Source organism: Panicum hallii, chromosome 3 (assembly GCF_002211085.1).
Source record: "Panicum hallii strain FIL2 chromosome 3, PHallii_v3.1, whole genome shotgun sequence".
Lineage (NCBI taxonomy): Eukaryota > Viridiplantae > Streptophyta > Magnoliopsida > Poales > Poaceae > Panicum > Panicum hallii.
This window is the reverse complement of record NC_038044.1, coordinates 10681630-10700787: the sequence shown is the minus strand read 5'-3', so window position 1 is coordinate 10700787 and position 19158 is coordinate 10681630. Positions and strand designations below refer to the sequence as shown.

Genomic DNA, 19158 nt, shown 5'->3' with positions numbered 1-19158 from the left:
CTATAGAGCTTAGTTTTAGCAGAAAGCTAATTTTATGCAGGGCTGTTTTGCAAGGCACATTGATAAACTCTTTTCGAAAGAAGTTTGATTGATAATAGTTGGGTGGGACCTGAGGGAGACACACTCCATCTCGTCAGTTCCCAAGTTTTAGTCGAGAGGATCTCCACATCTGATCTCGATATCTTCCAAAACACGAGCAATCCACTGCTCACTCACACATCAAGGGGTTTTCCAAATCTAATCACTGTGAGCTCATAACCATAGCGATTGTCTTAACCGTGACACGGCTATCCGGATAGATATACTCTGCAGAGGTTGTACACTTTACCCATGGACTACGCCACTCCTAGCCACAGAGTGACGTATCTAGGTCATTCTTCCCCGAGTAATTCTGCAATTCCACCATGATACAACCAGGGGTCTAAATCACACAGAGTCATCACGACCAGGGTCACACAGTCTCTAGACCAGACCTCGGGGGGCACACAGCGAGAACCCGAGTATCGGCTCCTAGCCTTCTCATTGCCCTACTAGCCCCTAGTGGGTTTATGCAGTAATTACCAGAAAGACTAGACCTAGACCCGCCCATACAGGATCCATTGGTTGCACGAAGATACCAGGTTTACAGTCACAGCGAACCGGTCCTTATAGGGGCAATCTCCATATTAGCTCCCACTGGAGAACTAATCATATCACACAGTATCCTCTTTCACCAAATCACCCCTGATCAAGATTACCAACTTCACCATCCCAGGTTATTATCACCATTTCCCATTTATTTTTAAATCACCAAACACACTCATTTTCACTCAATTTATAAAAGAATGATTGTGATGAAGTATTGTAACGAGTGTAGCAGGGTCCTAAGCATACTATTAGCAAGGTGTCATTTCAACATTACTAGTGTAATGGTGAAGTATAATCTAAGTTTAGCAAGTGACTGACATTAATATCAATAGATATCAACATCTTGGGTTAAGAGCAAGTGACTGACATTAATATCATAGATATCAACATCATAGGATCATAACTAAGCAATGGTTTAAAATAGTAAAGTAGCATATGATAATAATTTAAAACAGGCTTATCTGGGTGATGCTTGAAAATCATTGGATCAACATGATCAAGGAGTTAGAGCTTGCCTTCGAAGTGTTCGTCGAACTCTTCGTCGAAGTTTGGGTCCCTATCTTCTTCGTCGAACACGTCGTTCACTATAAACATATCGTATATATATTCTACCGTAAATACGATGCAATAAAGAATAATCGAATAAACTTGATTAAAACCGATTGAGAAGTTGTCGGAACCAAGGGTCGATGAAGGGTACGTGGGATTCGGGAATAGGATTGGGTAGATAGGACTCGGATTAGAGAGGGTTAGGGTTTTTCCCTATTTCCAGGTGTTTTTAGAAAATAGTTCGAAAACATGTCATTTGATACCATGAAAATATTAATCAAGTTGCCATGGTAATGATGCAATAAAAACATGATATTCAATCCTATGAAACATTCAATTATGTCATGAATGCAATAAATTATTTTACTGTTAGGGAAACTTAACTAATTTCTCATATATAATAAAAGCACTACACATTTTTAGTTAAAAGAATACAATTTTCTACAATTATTCTAACTTAGTTATCAAATCCTAGGAGATTCTAACTTATTTAGAGCAGCTAAACATTTTCATGCACTTTGGAATGTATTCCAGATTTGGGGGAAATTATCCATATTTTTCTAATCAGGGAAAAGGCTATAATGCATACATGATGCAAGAACAAATACTTCTAGTATTTAAACTAATATATTTAACATACTCATAATATTGCCAATAAAACATTATTTATTTGGTCTACGCAATATTTTAGCATGCTCAAGTAATATTCTAAAGTGTGAGAAATATTTTCTGGAATTTACTTATGAAAACAAAACTAGTTATAAGTAATTAACTTGAATAAATAGGATTTTCTAGATTTTATACTATATGTCCATCCGATTGCCAAAACATTACTTAACTGCAACATGCAATACTTTTAAACATTATAATACATGAAGGAATATTTCCTAGGTTTTTATATGAAAAGGAAACTAATTACAAACAATTAAATTGAATAATTAGAATTTTCCCAAGTTTTATAAACTAAACATTTAATTTATGCAAAGGCATAGCTTATTTTAGAAAACTAATTACTCTAATATATTCTATAAATGCAACACTATTTTTTAGAATTTTCCTGGATTTTTATATAAAAGGAAAGGGCTAGAAATATACATTTGGGTACACTGGACTGGGTGGCCATAGCAATTTTCATTGGTGTACCCGAGAGGCTGACGCATGGGGTTCGGGTTCCAGGGTGAGGGCTGGGTTCAGCGGCTGTGGCTCGGGTTGCTGTGGTGTGGGTCCAGGGTGTCATTGGGATGGCGTATGGTGGACCGAGTGCACAAGGGGGTTGAGGCCTAGTTGGGTGCTGACTAGGATTATGTGGCGGGACCCAGTGCTTGCGTGGTAGCCATTTAGGCAAAAGCTGTGACACATGGCGCCACATGGTCGATGACGGGGCGCCACGTCGGGGTGGCCTGAACAGAGGCACCCGCGGCCTAGGTTTACCAGAGACCTCGCCGGCGGCGAGAGGAAGGGCCAGGGCTGGTCGGGATTGGGTCTCCGGGCATCTACAGGGCATGGCGCACCTCTCTGTGTGGTTCTCGGCGTCGGATTTTGGTCGGAGGTGATGGCGCGGCTTGCCGGAGATGGGAGAGGCGGCGACGCGCTGCGAGACCACTCGGGAACGAGGTAGGGGCTCGATTTGTTGGCTTGGGAAGGCACACTGGAGTGTGGCGAGTACGTTTAGGCCCTTGGCTTGGGTGGAGAGGCTGCAGAGTGGCATGCGGCGGCGGGAGGGTGGTGCCCGATGCGCGCGGAGCTGCGGCGTGGGATAGCCCAAATTGGGGCTTGCAAAGGGTCGAGGGGGTCACAGTGAGGTTGAGCAGAGGGAGGGGAAGGGGCGAAGCTCACCGGAGATGTCGAATTGCGGCGAATTCCGCGGCGGCCGGAGCTCGGGAAGAAGGGGCAAAATCCCAAAATTGGAGCTCGATATTCCGAAATGGAGCTCGGCTCGTGGTGTGAGGCTAGCAAGGAGGGGTGCGGGCCTATTTATAGGGAGTGTAGGTCGGTTTGGTCGGAATATCGCCGGCGGCGATATTTTTCGGTCTCTGCCGAAATGTCGGCCGGCAGTTAAGGCCGTGGCGGCAGGGTCGGATGTCGGCAAAGGGTTGGACGGCGTACGTGTGCGGTGCGGCGAGCTTCGGAGCTGTCCGGAGCTGCGGCATGGCGACGTCGGCAGGGGTGTGCGGGTGCGGAGCTTCGGAGGAGTGGCAAACCGAACCTAAGGTCGGGGGCGCATGTCCGGACGACACGGGGAGGTCCGTAGGGTGCTGACGTCGAGGAGAGAGGTCTAGGTGACCTCGGCGGTGAGCTGGCGCGAGCTCAGCCGCGTGCGAGCGCGAGAGGCTCGCTCCCTCTCTGACCATTGGCCCGAGGTTGAAGAAGGGGAGGGCAGTTCGGCTGGGCCTAGCTGGGCCGAGGAGGGTGAGGGGCGAGGCCCAGCGCGGGGAGAGAGAGAGGGCCAGGGAAAAGCTGGACTGGGCCAAGGAAAATGGGAGGGGGAAGGGGAAGGCTGGGCTATCGGCCCAGAAGGGAGGAGAGGGAAAAGAAATATTTAAACTTTTCTGGAAATTCAATTTTGGCTGAATTTGAATGAAATTCGAATAAAACTCCATTTATCCAAATAGATCAAAATTCATAAGATTGCAAATAGGCCCAGAAATCAAATAAACATTTGCACAATAAATTCACACATCAAGAAATTTATCAAAAATCCCATTCATTTGCAATTCTAATTTCTCAAAATAAATTAGGGCCATTTTCTAATTTTGATCATATGGTTTTATTTTAAACTCAATAGTAATATATATATATATTTAAAAGAACAGAGTGCTATTTCACTTAATCCTAAGAAATTTTCTTCCATTGGCATGGTAGTCAAATAAATTTATTTACTTAGCCAAATTTCCGAAACTCAAAAATTCGGGATGTGACAGTGCTTGATGGCCTGCAGTCCACGGATGATTGGGACTCACTGAAAGTAGCGTTTGACTTGTCCAACTTTTGTTGTGAATACAAGATCATTGTGGTTACCTACGAACAAAGTGTGGCCAGACATTGCGCAAACAACATTAACCCATATGTGATTAATGTGAAAGGCCTAGATGCTGATGCTTTTAATCTCTTCAGTCAAAAGGTACACACTGTGCAAACATGTCCTAATAAATTTATAGCCCCTGTGATGCAAAAAGATTGTAGTTTTAATGTTGTACTACCTTTGTTTCGCAAAGAATGTCACCGGTTAGTCCAAAAATGGAGGTAGTACTAAGTAAAAAAAAATCTTTTCGAAACGGAGGTAGTACTAAGTAAAAAAAAATCTTTGACAAAAAATTCATATGTATTGGCAACATATTAATTTTTTCGGTTTGATATTGAACTATTTTTATAATATATTTTCAACTGTTACTAAACTATGACTTTACAGAAATCAATTATTTCTCAAAAGATATAAAAGGTTTATTTAGGATGTACCTGAAACCACAACCTTTTTCACAAAGGTAGTACATTTATTTAACAACAAAAAAGTTATCTTCTTTTGTAACGAGCTTCTGCTCCTTATGTAACTAGTATTGATTTTCAACTTGAATATATTTCTATTCAAAATTGTGCTTATTTATTAACTATAGGTTGGTGTTCCATTGATTGAAGAGCAGCTGTTTGGTTCAAAACTCATATTGACCAAGTGCGGTGGATTTCCTAGACATAGTTGCTGTAGCAGAATACCTCAAGACGAAACTGACATTTGAAATGTGGTTGTTGATATATTTAAATAATCATTTTATACACACTTTGGAAAACAATGTTGAAAGTTTCCAAAGTTTGAGAGGCTTGTATTCCTGGATGCAATCATACTTGGAAACTTGCAAGGATTCGTTGAAGCCATGTATCTTCTATCTACCTGTTTTCCCGGCAGATCACAACATCAGACGGAGACGTTTATTGCAACGATGGATTGCAGAGGGTTACTCTAGGGACACAAAAAGTGGTACTGCAGAGGAGAATGGAGAAAGGTTGCTCTCTGAGCTTGTCAACTTGAGCATCATCCAACAGCCAGCAGGCAAGTCCTTGTGCCGAGTCAATGGTTTTTTTCATGAGTACATCACCTCACGTCCAATGGAAGATAACCTTGTCATTGCTCTGGAGGGGCATTGCAAACTAAACTCACGTCGAGTGGGGCGACACCTTAGCGTGCGAAGAAATTGGGAAAGGGACATGAATGTGTTTGAGAGCACAGATTTCTCACGGCTACGGTCTTTTACAGTTTTTGATCAGTGGAGTCCATTCTTTTTCTCTAACCCAACCAACAAGAAGATGAAATTTGTTCGTGTGCTGGATCTCGAAGACACAAAAGGTATTAAAGATGATGACCTGGAGCACATTGGGAAGCTACTACCACTCCTCAAATTCCTCTCCCTTCGTGGGTGCCAGGAGATTACCCATCTGCCAAATTCGCTAGGTGCCTTGAGACAACTTCAAACATTGGATGTCAGGGACTCCTCCATAGTTATACTCCCACAACCTGTCATTGTGATGCTACGAAAGCTCCAATATGTTCGTGCTGGCACCAAGAATCCAACATGGGATGAAGGTGGCATCATGGTAACATGCCAGCCACAAACAACCGAACTGGTAGAAGAGGTTATAGAGGCTGCTGCAGCACCCGTAGCAGCAACACAAGATGCTGCAAAGGCTTCGATGGTACAAGCACAAGATGCTACTAGAACTTCTACAGGAGCACCAAGAAATATGCCAGATGCATCTCTACCAACATGGTTATCCAAGATGTGTTGCATGAACAATGTTGGTGATGATCACATTAAAGGCTGTGTTAAGGTTCCTTTTGTGATTGGGAGCTTGACAGCCATACATACCTTTGGTGTCATCAATGTTGGACCTGGAAAGAAGATCCTCAAGGAGTTGAATAGACTTACCCAGTTGAAAAGGCTTGGGGTGTGTTGCATCAACGTGGATAACATCCACATGTTCTTTTATGCCATCACTGCTCTCAGCCACCTTGAGTCCTTAACAGTGAGAGTGCAACCTGTCAAGAACAAGGGGCAAAACAAGAATAAGCAGGACCATTTCTTTGCTTGTTTGGATGACAATACCTCCCCACCACCCAAGGCTCTCAAGATCCTCAAGTTGCATGGTCGTGTACGCATATTGTCGGCCAACTGGATGAAGCAACTTGGCAATCTAGAAAAGCTAGATCTTGAGATGATTGTACTTGATCAAAAGGAAATTAACACTCTTGGAGCATTGCCAAATCAAAAGGTGTTACTTCGTCTTTGTGTGAGACCAATTCATATCACTGAGCTCTATGTTAGCGCAAGAAGACGGTCACATTTCATTCACCTAGAGGCCCTTGAAATCGATTGCACCTCTGAGTTGAAGGTTGTTTTTGAAGAACAAACAATAGCGTATGGCATAAAAGTGCTTAAGGTTTGCTGCTCCAGTGAATCGCCTATACACAATTTTCTGATCTGCACAATCTACGTTTCCTCAAGGAGGTGTGGCTTAAAGGTTCCTACACTGATGAAGTCAAGCAAAATTTGCAGCAGCAACTTGCGCAGCATCAGTGCCAACCTGTTTTGAAGCTGTTGCAGCCACGTGCATCCTCATCGGTCTAAATATATGTGTAATCACTATGCGACTGAACTATTATGCTAGATTTGATGTAATATAAGTATGTATGTTTAATCTTTTACTTAATGAATCTGGTTAGTTTGAATGTTGAAATGTGTTCCCTTTTTATTCTTTACTACATAATAGAACTGCAATGATCTCTGAATCTACCATTTGATTCTCTGGTTGCTCTTGTCTTCCGGTCACTTTGGAAGGAGCGAAACAGGCGAACTTTGGACACAAAGGCACTTCCTCCAACGAAGCTTATATATGGAAGATATTTGGGATTAGTTGAAGATGTGGCATGCAGCTGGCTTTATTGTGTTAGGAGGCCCTGTGTCTAGTGGCCAGTCGTTTCATTTTGATCCAGGCACTTCCTGTATCTGGCTTTATCAAGCGTCGAGTCCGTCGTGTGTGCGCGTCACGGCAGGCGCACCTCACGATTTTTGTTGGCGTCTATGTATGCGTTTGCATCGTGTGCCCGAATCATCAGCCAGGAAAAGGCTCACAACGAAGGAGCGAGTTGCGAGAAGATCACATGCGCATGCAGGATTGGTCACATTAATTGGTGATGGCGTTGGATGCGGAACACCATGGCTATTCTCATGCATGCGGCAAGTTCGGATCATGCGCTCATTCGCAGAACCCCGTCACGAGGAATTGTCGTTGCAACGGGAGGCGGCGGTGCCATGGAAGGAACGGAAGAACATGATTACATTTGTCTTAGATCAATAAAAAATAATATTGTGTCATTATAATGTTTTCCAATTTTAACCATAATACTCTATACTACTTGATACTACTTTCAGAATTAAAGTATTATCTTAACCCTTGGATTGACTAGAGAATGGATGGCTCATATTGTTTTGTGTGCATTGTAAAAGATGGTCAACATAGTCCTACACTAATGCAGTTTTTGTATGACAATATGTTAGCAACCTCACTAAGATCAGTAACAGAGGACAGTAGAAGAAGAGGATCATAGGAGATTGGATCTAGAAGAAAGGAAGAACAGAGGAACTAGAAGAACAGTAATTGTATTCAGAAGATGATAATTCATATGACAAATATTCGATGCCTTCTCTCTTACACACTCTTAGTTTATATAATGCAACAACCACACTCCAACCTGGTGCACGCTGGCCCAGTCTGCTAATTCAGCCCAATAACTATATATATTACTCACATAACTAAGTCTATTACTCACACAATATGCAAACCGCGAAAGATGGAAGGATGGTATGAAAATATGCTGTGAGATCGGGGTTTCAGGAGTTATGGGGGGTCACGATTTGCTGGATGGGGTCTCACAGCATGCTGACTCTGGTTTCTGAATTCCAAGTGTCGTGGAGTAGCAATTTGAGGCTGAGATTAAAACACAGTTAGATCGTCATAAAGCCATTCCTTGTGCGGAAACCCGAATCACTTTCATCTAGCGTTCGACCTTCGTAGTTGTAGGCGAGCAGCTATGGGTATCGCCGTGTAAAAAGCTCCGGGGAACCTCGAATCGACTGTCTCTCATCGTAGATAGGTTCGCGTGGATCAATAGTGTGTTTCCCCTCTCCCAATTTTAGTAATCGGCAGCGGAAAGTTAAGAGTCTACCGGAGTTTTTGGGTTGCCGCCGCGGGACCTCGCCTTCGACTTATTTCCGGTGATCGAGGTGCCAAATAGATGGGGGCGTAGGGAGCGTGTCGTCGTGGGCTACTCGGGGCTGGCCGGAGCGTGACGGTAGGTGGCCTGAATCGGGAGTTCCGGCGATCTGGTGAGGTGGGGAACGAATCTGGGTCGCCGACGGGCGGGTCCCGTGCGCAGTGGGCCAAGGCTCACTTGCTGGTGGGCTCGTTGCACGTGGGGAGCGGATCGGGCTGGAGCGATCGACATGTTTTCTTTTGGGCTGAGGCCGAAGGTCTTGTGGGCTTCAGCTTCTTGGCTGGACTACTCTAGGGTCAAGCAATGGGAAGCGGGGATAGCGGGCTGCACTCCATGGGCCTCAGCTCATGGGTGGCCCGACGGCTTTGGGGGCAGGTGGACCTGGTCCACCCCTATGGTACCATATGGCAGCCACGTGGGTGTTGTGCTGGCAGTCAAGTGGTTGATGGCCCAGCTGGCTTTTCTCTAGGTTTTTCGCATAGGAAAAATAACATAAGAATATAAGTCTAGTTTAGAAAATTAATAATATAATTTTCATAAATCAGAAAAATACAAATAGGGTACCGTTAATTTCGTAATAAAATCCTTTACGCAATGGTTGAGGTTTCGCAGTAGTTTTTCAGAATAATTTCCCATTAATTAAAATGATAATAATTTTATTATTATTAAAAATACCTAAATCGATCTTCTACCTTAGGAAATTCATGGAATATTCTCAATAACTCCGAATAATACGAGTGAGGTATCGTTGGGCTTGTATCGACATTCTCTACATGTTAGTATCATGTTCACGGTAGTTTTACCTTAGAAAGTCGTTCGGTAATTTCCGATTAGTACCGAAATCCTAGTAGTTTCCGTTAAATTCCGTTTAAGTTTCTGTTTGTCCTTATTCGCTATCGTAATCATTATAATCAGAGAAGCTGTTGTTGGATGTGGTTGATTTGAAGGACTCTGCGCTACACGAGGACTAAGAACATGGATTCGGTCTCGATCCTATAGGCAAGCCGTTGCATTCCTTGACCACTCTTGATCCTAATTAAAACTTGCATATTTTGTTTTCGAAGTCACTTTGCATGCCAATGGTTTAAACTATTTTATGCTTAGAATCATACCTATTGCTATATATGCTATCCTGCCTACTTAACCCTAGGAATGCTTTTATATGATATACTGCCATGCTATGCATATTAACTATTTTACTGTCAATCACACTATCACATATATTAAAATGATTTTGGTGTAAATGATTTGTGAACTGTGTTCAGCTGTGTGTGTGATTGTAAATAACTGCAACAAAACTATTTTGTGGGGGCAGGTAATGTGAGTGTGGCCGAAGGGATTTCTGGGAATCCCTAATGGGAGATGCCTGTGGTGGCCATACTGAGTTGAGTCGTTGAGGACTTTGGGGAGTCGTTGAGGACTCTATGAGTGTGGTTTGAGGAGGAGCTAGAGAGTCTACTTTGGCAACATAAAGACCGGTTCGGTAACCATGTCTTACAGGTGTATTCCGCGCATACCACGTATCTTTGTATGGGCGAGGTTCAATTCAGAAGGTGTGTCGAAGACTGGAGTTCAGCTGAAGGTGGAGGAGTATAGTGTTAGGGAGTTGGCAAGGGAGGAGATCCCGGGACTCACGAGAGGGATACCCCGTTCGATCAACGGTAGGCCCGTCACAACTCCATGCCCCATTGCCTGTGGTCCGGTAGGGCATATGGGATCCAGACCTGGGGGTTCGGGGGACTCCAGTCAGAGCCACTGTATGGATTGATGTGTGTGTTTATTATACTTAGGCTAGATAGCTACTAGCCCATTGTTATGATAACATCTTGCATGGGTGAAGGTGTGCAAACTCTGCAGAGTTATGATCTATGCGTATAGCCGTGCCCGCGATCATAGGCGAGCCAGTAGCTGTTACATAGATTAGATTTTAGTTCTATCTCTTTTCTCTCTATTTTGTGAACTGATTTGTATCCGGCTTAGAGCTGTGGCTCAGTTGCAGATTAGCTGGGATTAAAATGAACCCCCTGAAGATTGTGTGTGTGGAGATCCTGAAGGGTTGAAACTAAAATATGGAAATGTTTTGGAAAAGGATTTGAAAAGTGATTTAAAAAGGTTTTAAACTTAACTGTTGTGAACTTAGCTTTTCTGCAATAAACCTGGGTCTATCCTTAACTATCCATCATATGCACTCATAAGTTGATATGTTAGGCGATGGCTTACTGAGTACGATATGTACTCACAGCTTTACCCCCACACTCCTGGTTCCGATGGACATGTGAAGTAAGTGTGCCGCCAAGACTTCGACGGGGATGAAGATGAGGATCGGGTTTCAGCTTCTACACTCGAACTGAGGACGGTTGAAAGATGGTCCTATGAAGTCTTTCGCTAGACTCTGATGTAAATCTCTTTGTTGTAAATCACCTTGTTGTAATTAAACCTTGTGTTGAGAATATTGCAATGTAATCTTATTCTTCAACTCTGTACTTTGCGCTTTCTTGTACTAACTGTTGGGAAGTACCCGCTATTTCTCAGGAATAGCGGAGATGTACATCGAAACGGATTTCTAACCATGTGTTGAAAATCCGAGCTATTACATGTGCCTGACATCCAGAGTTTGAAGCTGCCTTAAGGCACCTAGTGAATTGGGCTGGCACCCTCGGAGGGAAACTTGAGGAGTGGCATCAGCTCCCCAATGTGCTCTAGGTCATCAACTGTAAAACCTTCTGTGTCTTCCAGATCTAGCACACAAAGAAAACTCATCTTGTTATGGGTTGGATTAGAGAAAAATAATGGATTCCACTCACCAAAAATTGTAAAAGACCGTAACCGTGTGAAATCAGTGCTCGCAAACACGTTCATGTCCCTATCCCAACATCTCCGCATGCTAAGGTGTCATCCCACTTGTTGCATGTTCACTTTGCAATTCTCCTCCAGAGCCAGAACAAGGTTATCTTCCATTGGATATGCAGTGGTGTATTAATGAAAAAAAACATTGAACCGAAACCAAGACTTGTTTGATTCTTGTTGCAGGATGGTCAACTCGACGAGCTCAGAAAGTCATCTTTCTCCATTCTCCTCTACAGTACCACTAGATGTGTCCCTAGAGTAAACTTCTGCAATCCAACGTCGCTACAAACGCCTCCGCCTAATGTAATTATCTTCAGTGAAAACTGGTAGATAGAAGATGCATGGCTTGAGTGAATCATTGCAAGTTAAGCATGACTTCATCCAAGAAATCAAACCCCTTAAACTCTGGAATCCTTTGACATCGTTCTCCAAAATGTACATAAAGTGATCTTTAAAATGCTTCATCTGCTCCAATCTTGACTTTGATATCGATATCTTGTTGAAGTATTCTGCTACAGCAACAATTAAATTAGGAAGCCCTCCGCACTTGGCCACACTGCGTTTTGAAAATTCTAGCTCCTCTTCAGTGAATCCTGCACCGGTTGAAGGACGATGTATCTGCAATTCAAAAATAAACTGAATTTTTCAATAGTAATAAAATCAAGTTGAAAAGAATACTACCAAGTTCAGTTTTAGAAATGCTATATTGCAACTAATGACTAATATAATTTAGTGATAATACACTAGTTTTAGTTTTTCACGATCATTTCCTTTAGTTATGTGTATATATAAGGTAGCACTATTTGATAGTGTTAAATGTTATTCAACATTCAGTCATTATTAGATATGAGTAATTGAATAAAATGGCCACAAGTGACTAAAAACAAGCTCATGTTTACCTTTCTATCGTCATATATATTTTGCCAAATATCTCATATTGACTATCTAAGATCAAATCAATGTTTGTTAAGAGATAACAGTTTGTCGTGAGAGTAATAAAAAAGGAGGCAAAATGGACAACAAAGCAGTTGATTGGCACATACAAATATACTCTTCACATTGTTATGAGTATTCGCTTTGTTCCATGGTAAGTGCCTTTATAAGTGTATTCTCAGTTAAATCGTTTGAAGTTTGATCAATAATGTATGAGGTTTGTTATGGTGTTCAGTTCCTCGTCTAGTTATATATTTTAGAGACCTCTAGCTTCTCCAATTTCTTGGGAGGATCTCAGATGAGTCTGAAAAAACTCCAATTTGTTGGTCCATTTGGAGAGGTTCTTGTCCCTGTATGGGAAGAACTAAGTAGAAATAATGTCGAGTTTTATAACGCAACAACCCATCCCTTTTACAAGTGATTCAGGGGAATTTTTTTTGGCGAGATTGAATCACTAATATTAAAGGAGGAAGACGGTCATATCATAAATTGGCCTGCAGAATGCTTGAAATTATGATGGACATTTTAATGGTGGAGATTTTAGCCATTAATTGCTGGTGTTCTTTTGTTTAATTAGTTGTTATGGATCAACGTTGAGTTTTTTAAATTCTTTGGCATGTTGTTTACTAAAGGTGTCATATGTGAGTGGATTGAGTTAACATAATTATATTTCTAAAAAAATTGTGGAAAGTGTGATGAAGTATATAGGATACATGTAAATTTATAGAGATAAGCAAATCTACGTGGGCCAATACAGCCCACAAAGTTTAAATTATTTACTGGACCTTCCTAACCTAACAGGAAGGATTATCAAATCCTTCTGCTATCTTGTGTCAGCCTTACGCCAATGTGGATATGTCATACAATAGGGTTGCTATTTGTGTAAAACACTTGTTACAAGAAAGATATTTACCATTTTCGTATGTTGAATAATGACTACCATTGTCTGCGAAAAATATTTTTGTTCCAGATTATCTTAAATCAAAATTTTTTATCTTTTGACAAATAATTTCCATAAATTCGTAGTTTATTAACAAGTGAAAAATGCCATGAATAATTATGTTGTTAATCCATATGAGTTTACTCAAAGATAATGCCATGACAAACCTAAAAACATGTCATAACTATGTTGTTAATCCATATGAATTTCTAGTCAATGATAATTTTATTTGACTTAATTCAAAACTAAAACTACAATCTTTTTGCATCATAGTGAGTGTAAGTTATTTAGGACATATATATGCAGTGTGTACCTTTCGACAGAAGAGGCGAAAAAAAGCAACAACATCCATGCCTTTGATGTTGACTACATTATTGTTGTTGTTGTTCACGCAATGCCTTGCCACATATAATTCATTGGTAACAACAATTATCTTGGTCTTATGACGAGAAAAGGCAGACCATCCAAATTCCGCTTTCAAGGAGTCCCAATCATCCATGGACTGCAAGCAATCAAGAACTATCAAGCATTCAACTTGTGAAAGTCAAGAAGGAGGTGTCGAGACAGCTCCGTCAGGCAAAATGGATGTGGCACATCCACCCAACAGTATGTTTTATACTGATGGATATGCAAACCAAGCATGTAATTATAGTAGCGTATCTGGTGTCAGCTGATTTGCCAACTCCAGCAATACCCCACACGGACACCACACGATGATAGTTGTTCATGAGTAACTTGAGGGTTTGCCATGATCCACCAATATTTGGATCGAAACTCTTGCTGATCCAGGCGTGTGCCTCTTCGTGTCTACAAGAGAAGATGGGACTGTGCTGCTACAAAGGAAGGACAAATGTTACATAGAATGTTGACATGTATTTTAATTTTTATACTGTCTTATAAGGCCTGTGCGAACGAGGATTTCTCTTTGTACCTCTAACAGGGATCATATTGGATATACATAAAAGACATAAAAAAGATAGAGAAATTTTAGTAGCTTTATAGGATGTTCTCTCTCCACATTTCCATTATATCTCATGACATTGACCACTTCGTGGTTCTTGTTTACACAATGCAACACCACAAATATATCATAGGAGATGGCAAGAACACGACCTTTTATATGTTCAGAGAAGAATGTTTCTTTAATTGAATCCCAAGCATCTTTGGTCATTATGCCATCGATGACGAGGAAGTAGGAGTAATCCTCACATAGAAGCCTACGACAACTATCGATTACATCTGCCTCTACCATCCTTATCGGATTGAGATCCTCGGCAGTCGACTGCCCTCACGCGGCCTCGACACGGAGCCCACGTCTGGGCCCACGTGGCAGCGACCCGGCAGTCGCGACAGTCGACTGCCGAGGATCCTGATCCTCCTTATCACCCTGTTAACCTCCATAGAACGTCCTATACTACGATTGTCTGCCAATTCTTTGAAATCACCATCGTAGAACTCATCACCAAGATCCACAAGTAATCGCCATGATAAATCGATTTCGTTGAACGGATGGACCATAGGGACCCATCTGTATGTCTTAATTCTCACACCGTCGAATTCTTCGCACCCAACCCTGATGCTGCAGTACTGCCTTTTGAGGACAACTTTCATTTTCTCGTCAATACAATTCGTGGCGATCAAACCACCACGCTTTATTTTCCATAAAAGTTCACCCATGTCAGAGCGATTCTCTGGAACCTGAAACAAATATACTCTTGTTGTTAAATTAAAAATATTTGGTCGTAGCTTCTATGGTATCCAAAACTAACTGCTTTGTCATTTCTTTTTTGGCTATATCCAAAAAACATAGGTCTCAATACATGCAAGGGAAAAATTATTGCAAATAGATCACTGGATGTAAAAGTGCAGCTTTCAAGTTTCGGTGTAGTGTGTCGACATTAAAAAAACTATACTCCAATAATCTCCTACCAAGCATCATACAACCGACTACTTAGATTTAGTATGATGAAGGAATGAATTAAAGCTATTGGACCCCCAAATGATGGACTTAATTATTATCTATATCAATCTTTGCGAGTATTCATTTGCACCACAACAAAACAAAACAAAACAAAACAACAACAACAACACTGCCTTTAATCCCAAACTAGTTGGGGGTAGGCTAGAGATGAAACCCATAAACAAATGATAGAACATGAAAAACCACTAGAAGAGAAAATACAAAAGTAAAGTAAAAGCTAAAAAGAAAAATACCTAAACATCACGGTTCTAGCACGTTGATCGCTAATCTCCAAGCGCACCTATCCGTAGCTAAATTCTTAGGGATATTCCATTCCCTAAGATCCCTATTAACTGCCTCGTCCAAAGTCATTGTAGGTCTACTCCTACCTCTTTTTACATTATCAACCCACTCCAAAACCCCTCTATGCATCGGTACCTCAGGAGGTCTCCTTTGGACATGCTCAAATCATCTCAACCGATATTGAATCAATTTTTCCTCAATTGGAGCCATCTCGACCCTATCACGAGTATCTTCGTTCCGGACTCTATCCCTTCTTGTGTGCCCGCAACATCGACACAACATACGCATCTCCGCTACACAACAACAATACAAAACAAAAAAAAATATTTTCGTTGGGATTATTAAAAAACCAATCAGAGTTATTGCATCTGGGTTAATTTCCGATACTACTTGAACCCTTGAATGTTACTTCCTCCGTTTATTTTTATTTGTCGCCCGCTAGCTCAATTTTGAACTAGCGGGCGGCAAATAAAAATAAATGGAGGTAGTATTGCTTAATTTTCAATAGCCCATCATAATGGCCTGATGTTAATAACTAAGTATACACGTACATGACCTGCTGGCATGCTTGACTACAAGCCCAGCACCATGATAGTGGATACTCAGACCAAGGTCTTCTCTCAAGTTGATCTTCCGACCAGCGATAGCACCACCATTGGGTGCCTTGATGAGGCTTTCTAGATGAGCGAAAGGGATCCTAGTCTTGTGGTCAAGACTCTTAATAGCACCTCCAAGATTCTGGGTTCAATTCCTACTGGAAGTGAATTTCAGTCTTGGTTAAAAAAGGCGACTAGCTAGTTCCCATGGTCATGTGCATATGAGACGGACTGACCTATGGGAGGCGGATCCTCGTGTAGAGGTTTGTGAGCTCAAAGCATGGGTATAAAATTTGAGCCATAGAGGGTAGACCCTTGTGTTGCAAGGGAGGCCAGCTTTCGTGATCTTTCTCGGTCGAGCTCTCTGTTTGAGCTTCTTCTTTTTTATAATATCATGGGGTTATCCTTCCCCAAATCCAAGAATTTGTTTTGGAGTTTCTCTGATATGAAGGATAAAGGAAATAAAAGGTGTTCTTGTTTACATTAAGCTACAATATATGTTGTGTGCTTGAAATACTAACAATAGATTAATATACTCAAGACAAATTAGCACCAAATATATATAACTTAAATGTGAATACATTCAAGACTTTGCTTACCCTTTGAAGAAGGCATAAAGTGATGGAGACAGCTCCGAGAAGAGGTACCACTTTCCCGTGCACAGATCGCAATCCCAATGTGTGGTGTGGTCAAAATGATCAGACTACCGCTGTGATTTTCTGGCAGGTACTTCTTGACCATGTTCCATTCTACATCGTTGGACACTCCTTCTAGGATAAGCAGATACCTTTGCACCCTTGACACCTGCTACAAAAATTCAGTGGCTCGAAAGGCCGAGTGAACTTATCCTTGGCACAGGAGTTGAGTGAGCATGGTGTTGATGAAATCGTCCTAATGGAAAGGCCGAGCGATCTTCACCCTGGCACGACGGTCGAACCTTCTGCATATTTCCGAGTCATGATAAACTTCATTTAGGATGTACTGCAGCTCCAAATTGTTATCACCATTCTCCCATAAGGATATCACCTGAAGGTCAATGCTTCCTTCTTCACGGATGATCAATTCTCGGATGCCAATGTTGCGGATCTTCCCAGTGTCATCCCACACTTGACGTACGACTGGAAATGCAACGACGATGGATCGTCGAAGGTGGGAGGCGGCAAGAGGGCCGTCTCCCGAGAGATAATTTCAGAGTCGACAATGAGGTTGCAGAGTCCCAACTTGATGCCAAAATTCTTGGATTGGAAAGTATTAAAGATTTATATGCTACTGATTCATACTTTGCTGAACCTTTTAACAAATGTGGAGATGACAAAGGTTGGAAAAAAATTTATGTGCATGATGGGTTTTTGTTTCGTGCTAACAAACTTTGCATTCCAGATTACTCTGTTTGTCTATTACTTTTGCAGGAAGCTCATGCAGGTGAATTGATGGGTCACTTTGGTGCCAAGAAAACAGAGCAAGTGCTGGCTGACCACTTCTTTTGCTAAGATGAGAAGAGATGTGGAGAGATACGTACTACGCTGCATAACCTGCCACAAAGCTAAGTCCCGCCTGAACCCGCATGATTTATACACTTCTTTACCTATTCCTAAAGTCCCATGGGAAGATATTTCTATGAACTTTGTTCTTGGTTTACCTCGAATCAAGAAGGGAAGGGATTTAATTTTTGTTGTAGTTGATCATTTCAATAAAATGGCTCATTTTGTTCCTTGTCACAAGAGCGATGATGCTTCACATATTGCTGAACTATTTTTCAGGGAAATTGTGCGCTTACATGGTGTACCATGAACCATTGTATCGGACCGTGACGCCAAGTTTTTGAGCTATTTTTGGAAGACGTTGTGGGAAAAACTTGGGACAAGATTACTGTCTCCACAACATGTCACCCACAAACTGACGGACAAACTGAAGTTGTGAACCGTACCTTATCAACAATGTTGCGGGTTGTTTTGAAGAAGAATTTGAAGCTTTGGAAAGAAAATTTACCTCATGTCAAATTTGCATATAATAGGGCAGTACACTCAACCACAAAATTTTGTATATGGCTTTAAACCTACTGCTCCCATCGATCTCTTGCCTTTGCCTTTGCAGGAGCATGTGAACTTTGATGCAAGCAAACGTGCTGAATTTGTCAAGAAACTACATGATGAAGCTTCAGCTAACATTGAGAAGATGACCAAGTTATATGAGAAGCGTGCCAATAAAGGACGTAAGAAGATGATGTTTGAAGAAGGAGACTTGGTTTGGGGGCACTTGCGCAAAGATCGTTTTCTAGCACAATGTAAATCCAAGTTACAGTCACGAGCCGATGGCCCTTTCAAAGTGCTCGAACGAATCAATGATAATGCATGCAAGATTGATCTTCCAAGCGAATACGGTGTGAGCACAACTTTTAACGTTTCTGATCTCTCCCCGTACTATGGGACTGAAGAGTCGAGGACGACTCCTTTTCAAGGGGGGAGAATGATGAGGACATCCCAGCTATTACACCAATATAAGGATCAATTACACGAAGTCGTGCAAAGAAATTACAACAAAAGGTGAATTCTCTTCTTACTTAATTTGTTTACAATATAAATGAGGATTCTATCCTAAATGTTGAAATATGTTTTATTAAGGTTTACACAAGTGGAAGAAGCTGCTGGACCAAAGATTCCACCAACAAAGATGAAGTATACAGAAGTTGAAGCATCAACCCCAGCAGCTGGAAACAGAGTCAACTTCCACAAGCCTCACGCGCCACTTGAACAAGTTTCGTGATGCGTGCTGCATATGAACGGAAAGCTATTGAAGTCTACTTTCATTTTCAATAAACGACTTGTCATTTGGACTTACCATTAAAACGTTATGGCTACTTTAGTGGAGACTGGTCAGAGAAACTGAAACCCACGAAGCCTCTCGGGAGCTACTCTTTTTACACCTTTCTTCAAATTTTATTTAGTGGAAAACTGTTACTCTTTCACACCCCACAAGGAGAGATGTTCCTAGTATAAATAACCCTTGTATTCGTGCCAAAACAATCAGCTGATTATGAATTAAGCAATCCACCATATGGTATTCCAGCCAAGAGCTGAGTGTTCTTACCCCAATTTCTTGCGAGTTCTTCATCGACTTGTGAGAGACCAATTTGCCGCTATAC

At 41.6% G+C, this 19158-nt stretch overlaps 1 pseudogene; it reads left to right on the top strand.

Annotated features, from left to right (window-relative positions):
* The first annotated feature begins 2334 nt into the window (after positions 1-2334).
* LOC112885170 lies at positions 2335-18779 on the top strand (annotated as a pseudogene).
* The last annotated feature ends 379 nt before the right edge of the window (positions 18780-19158 follow it).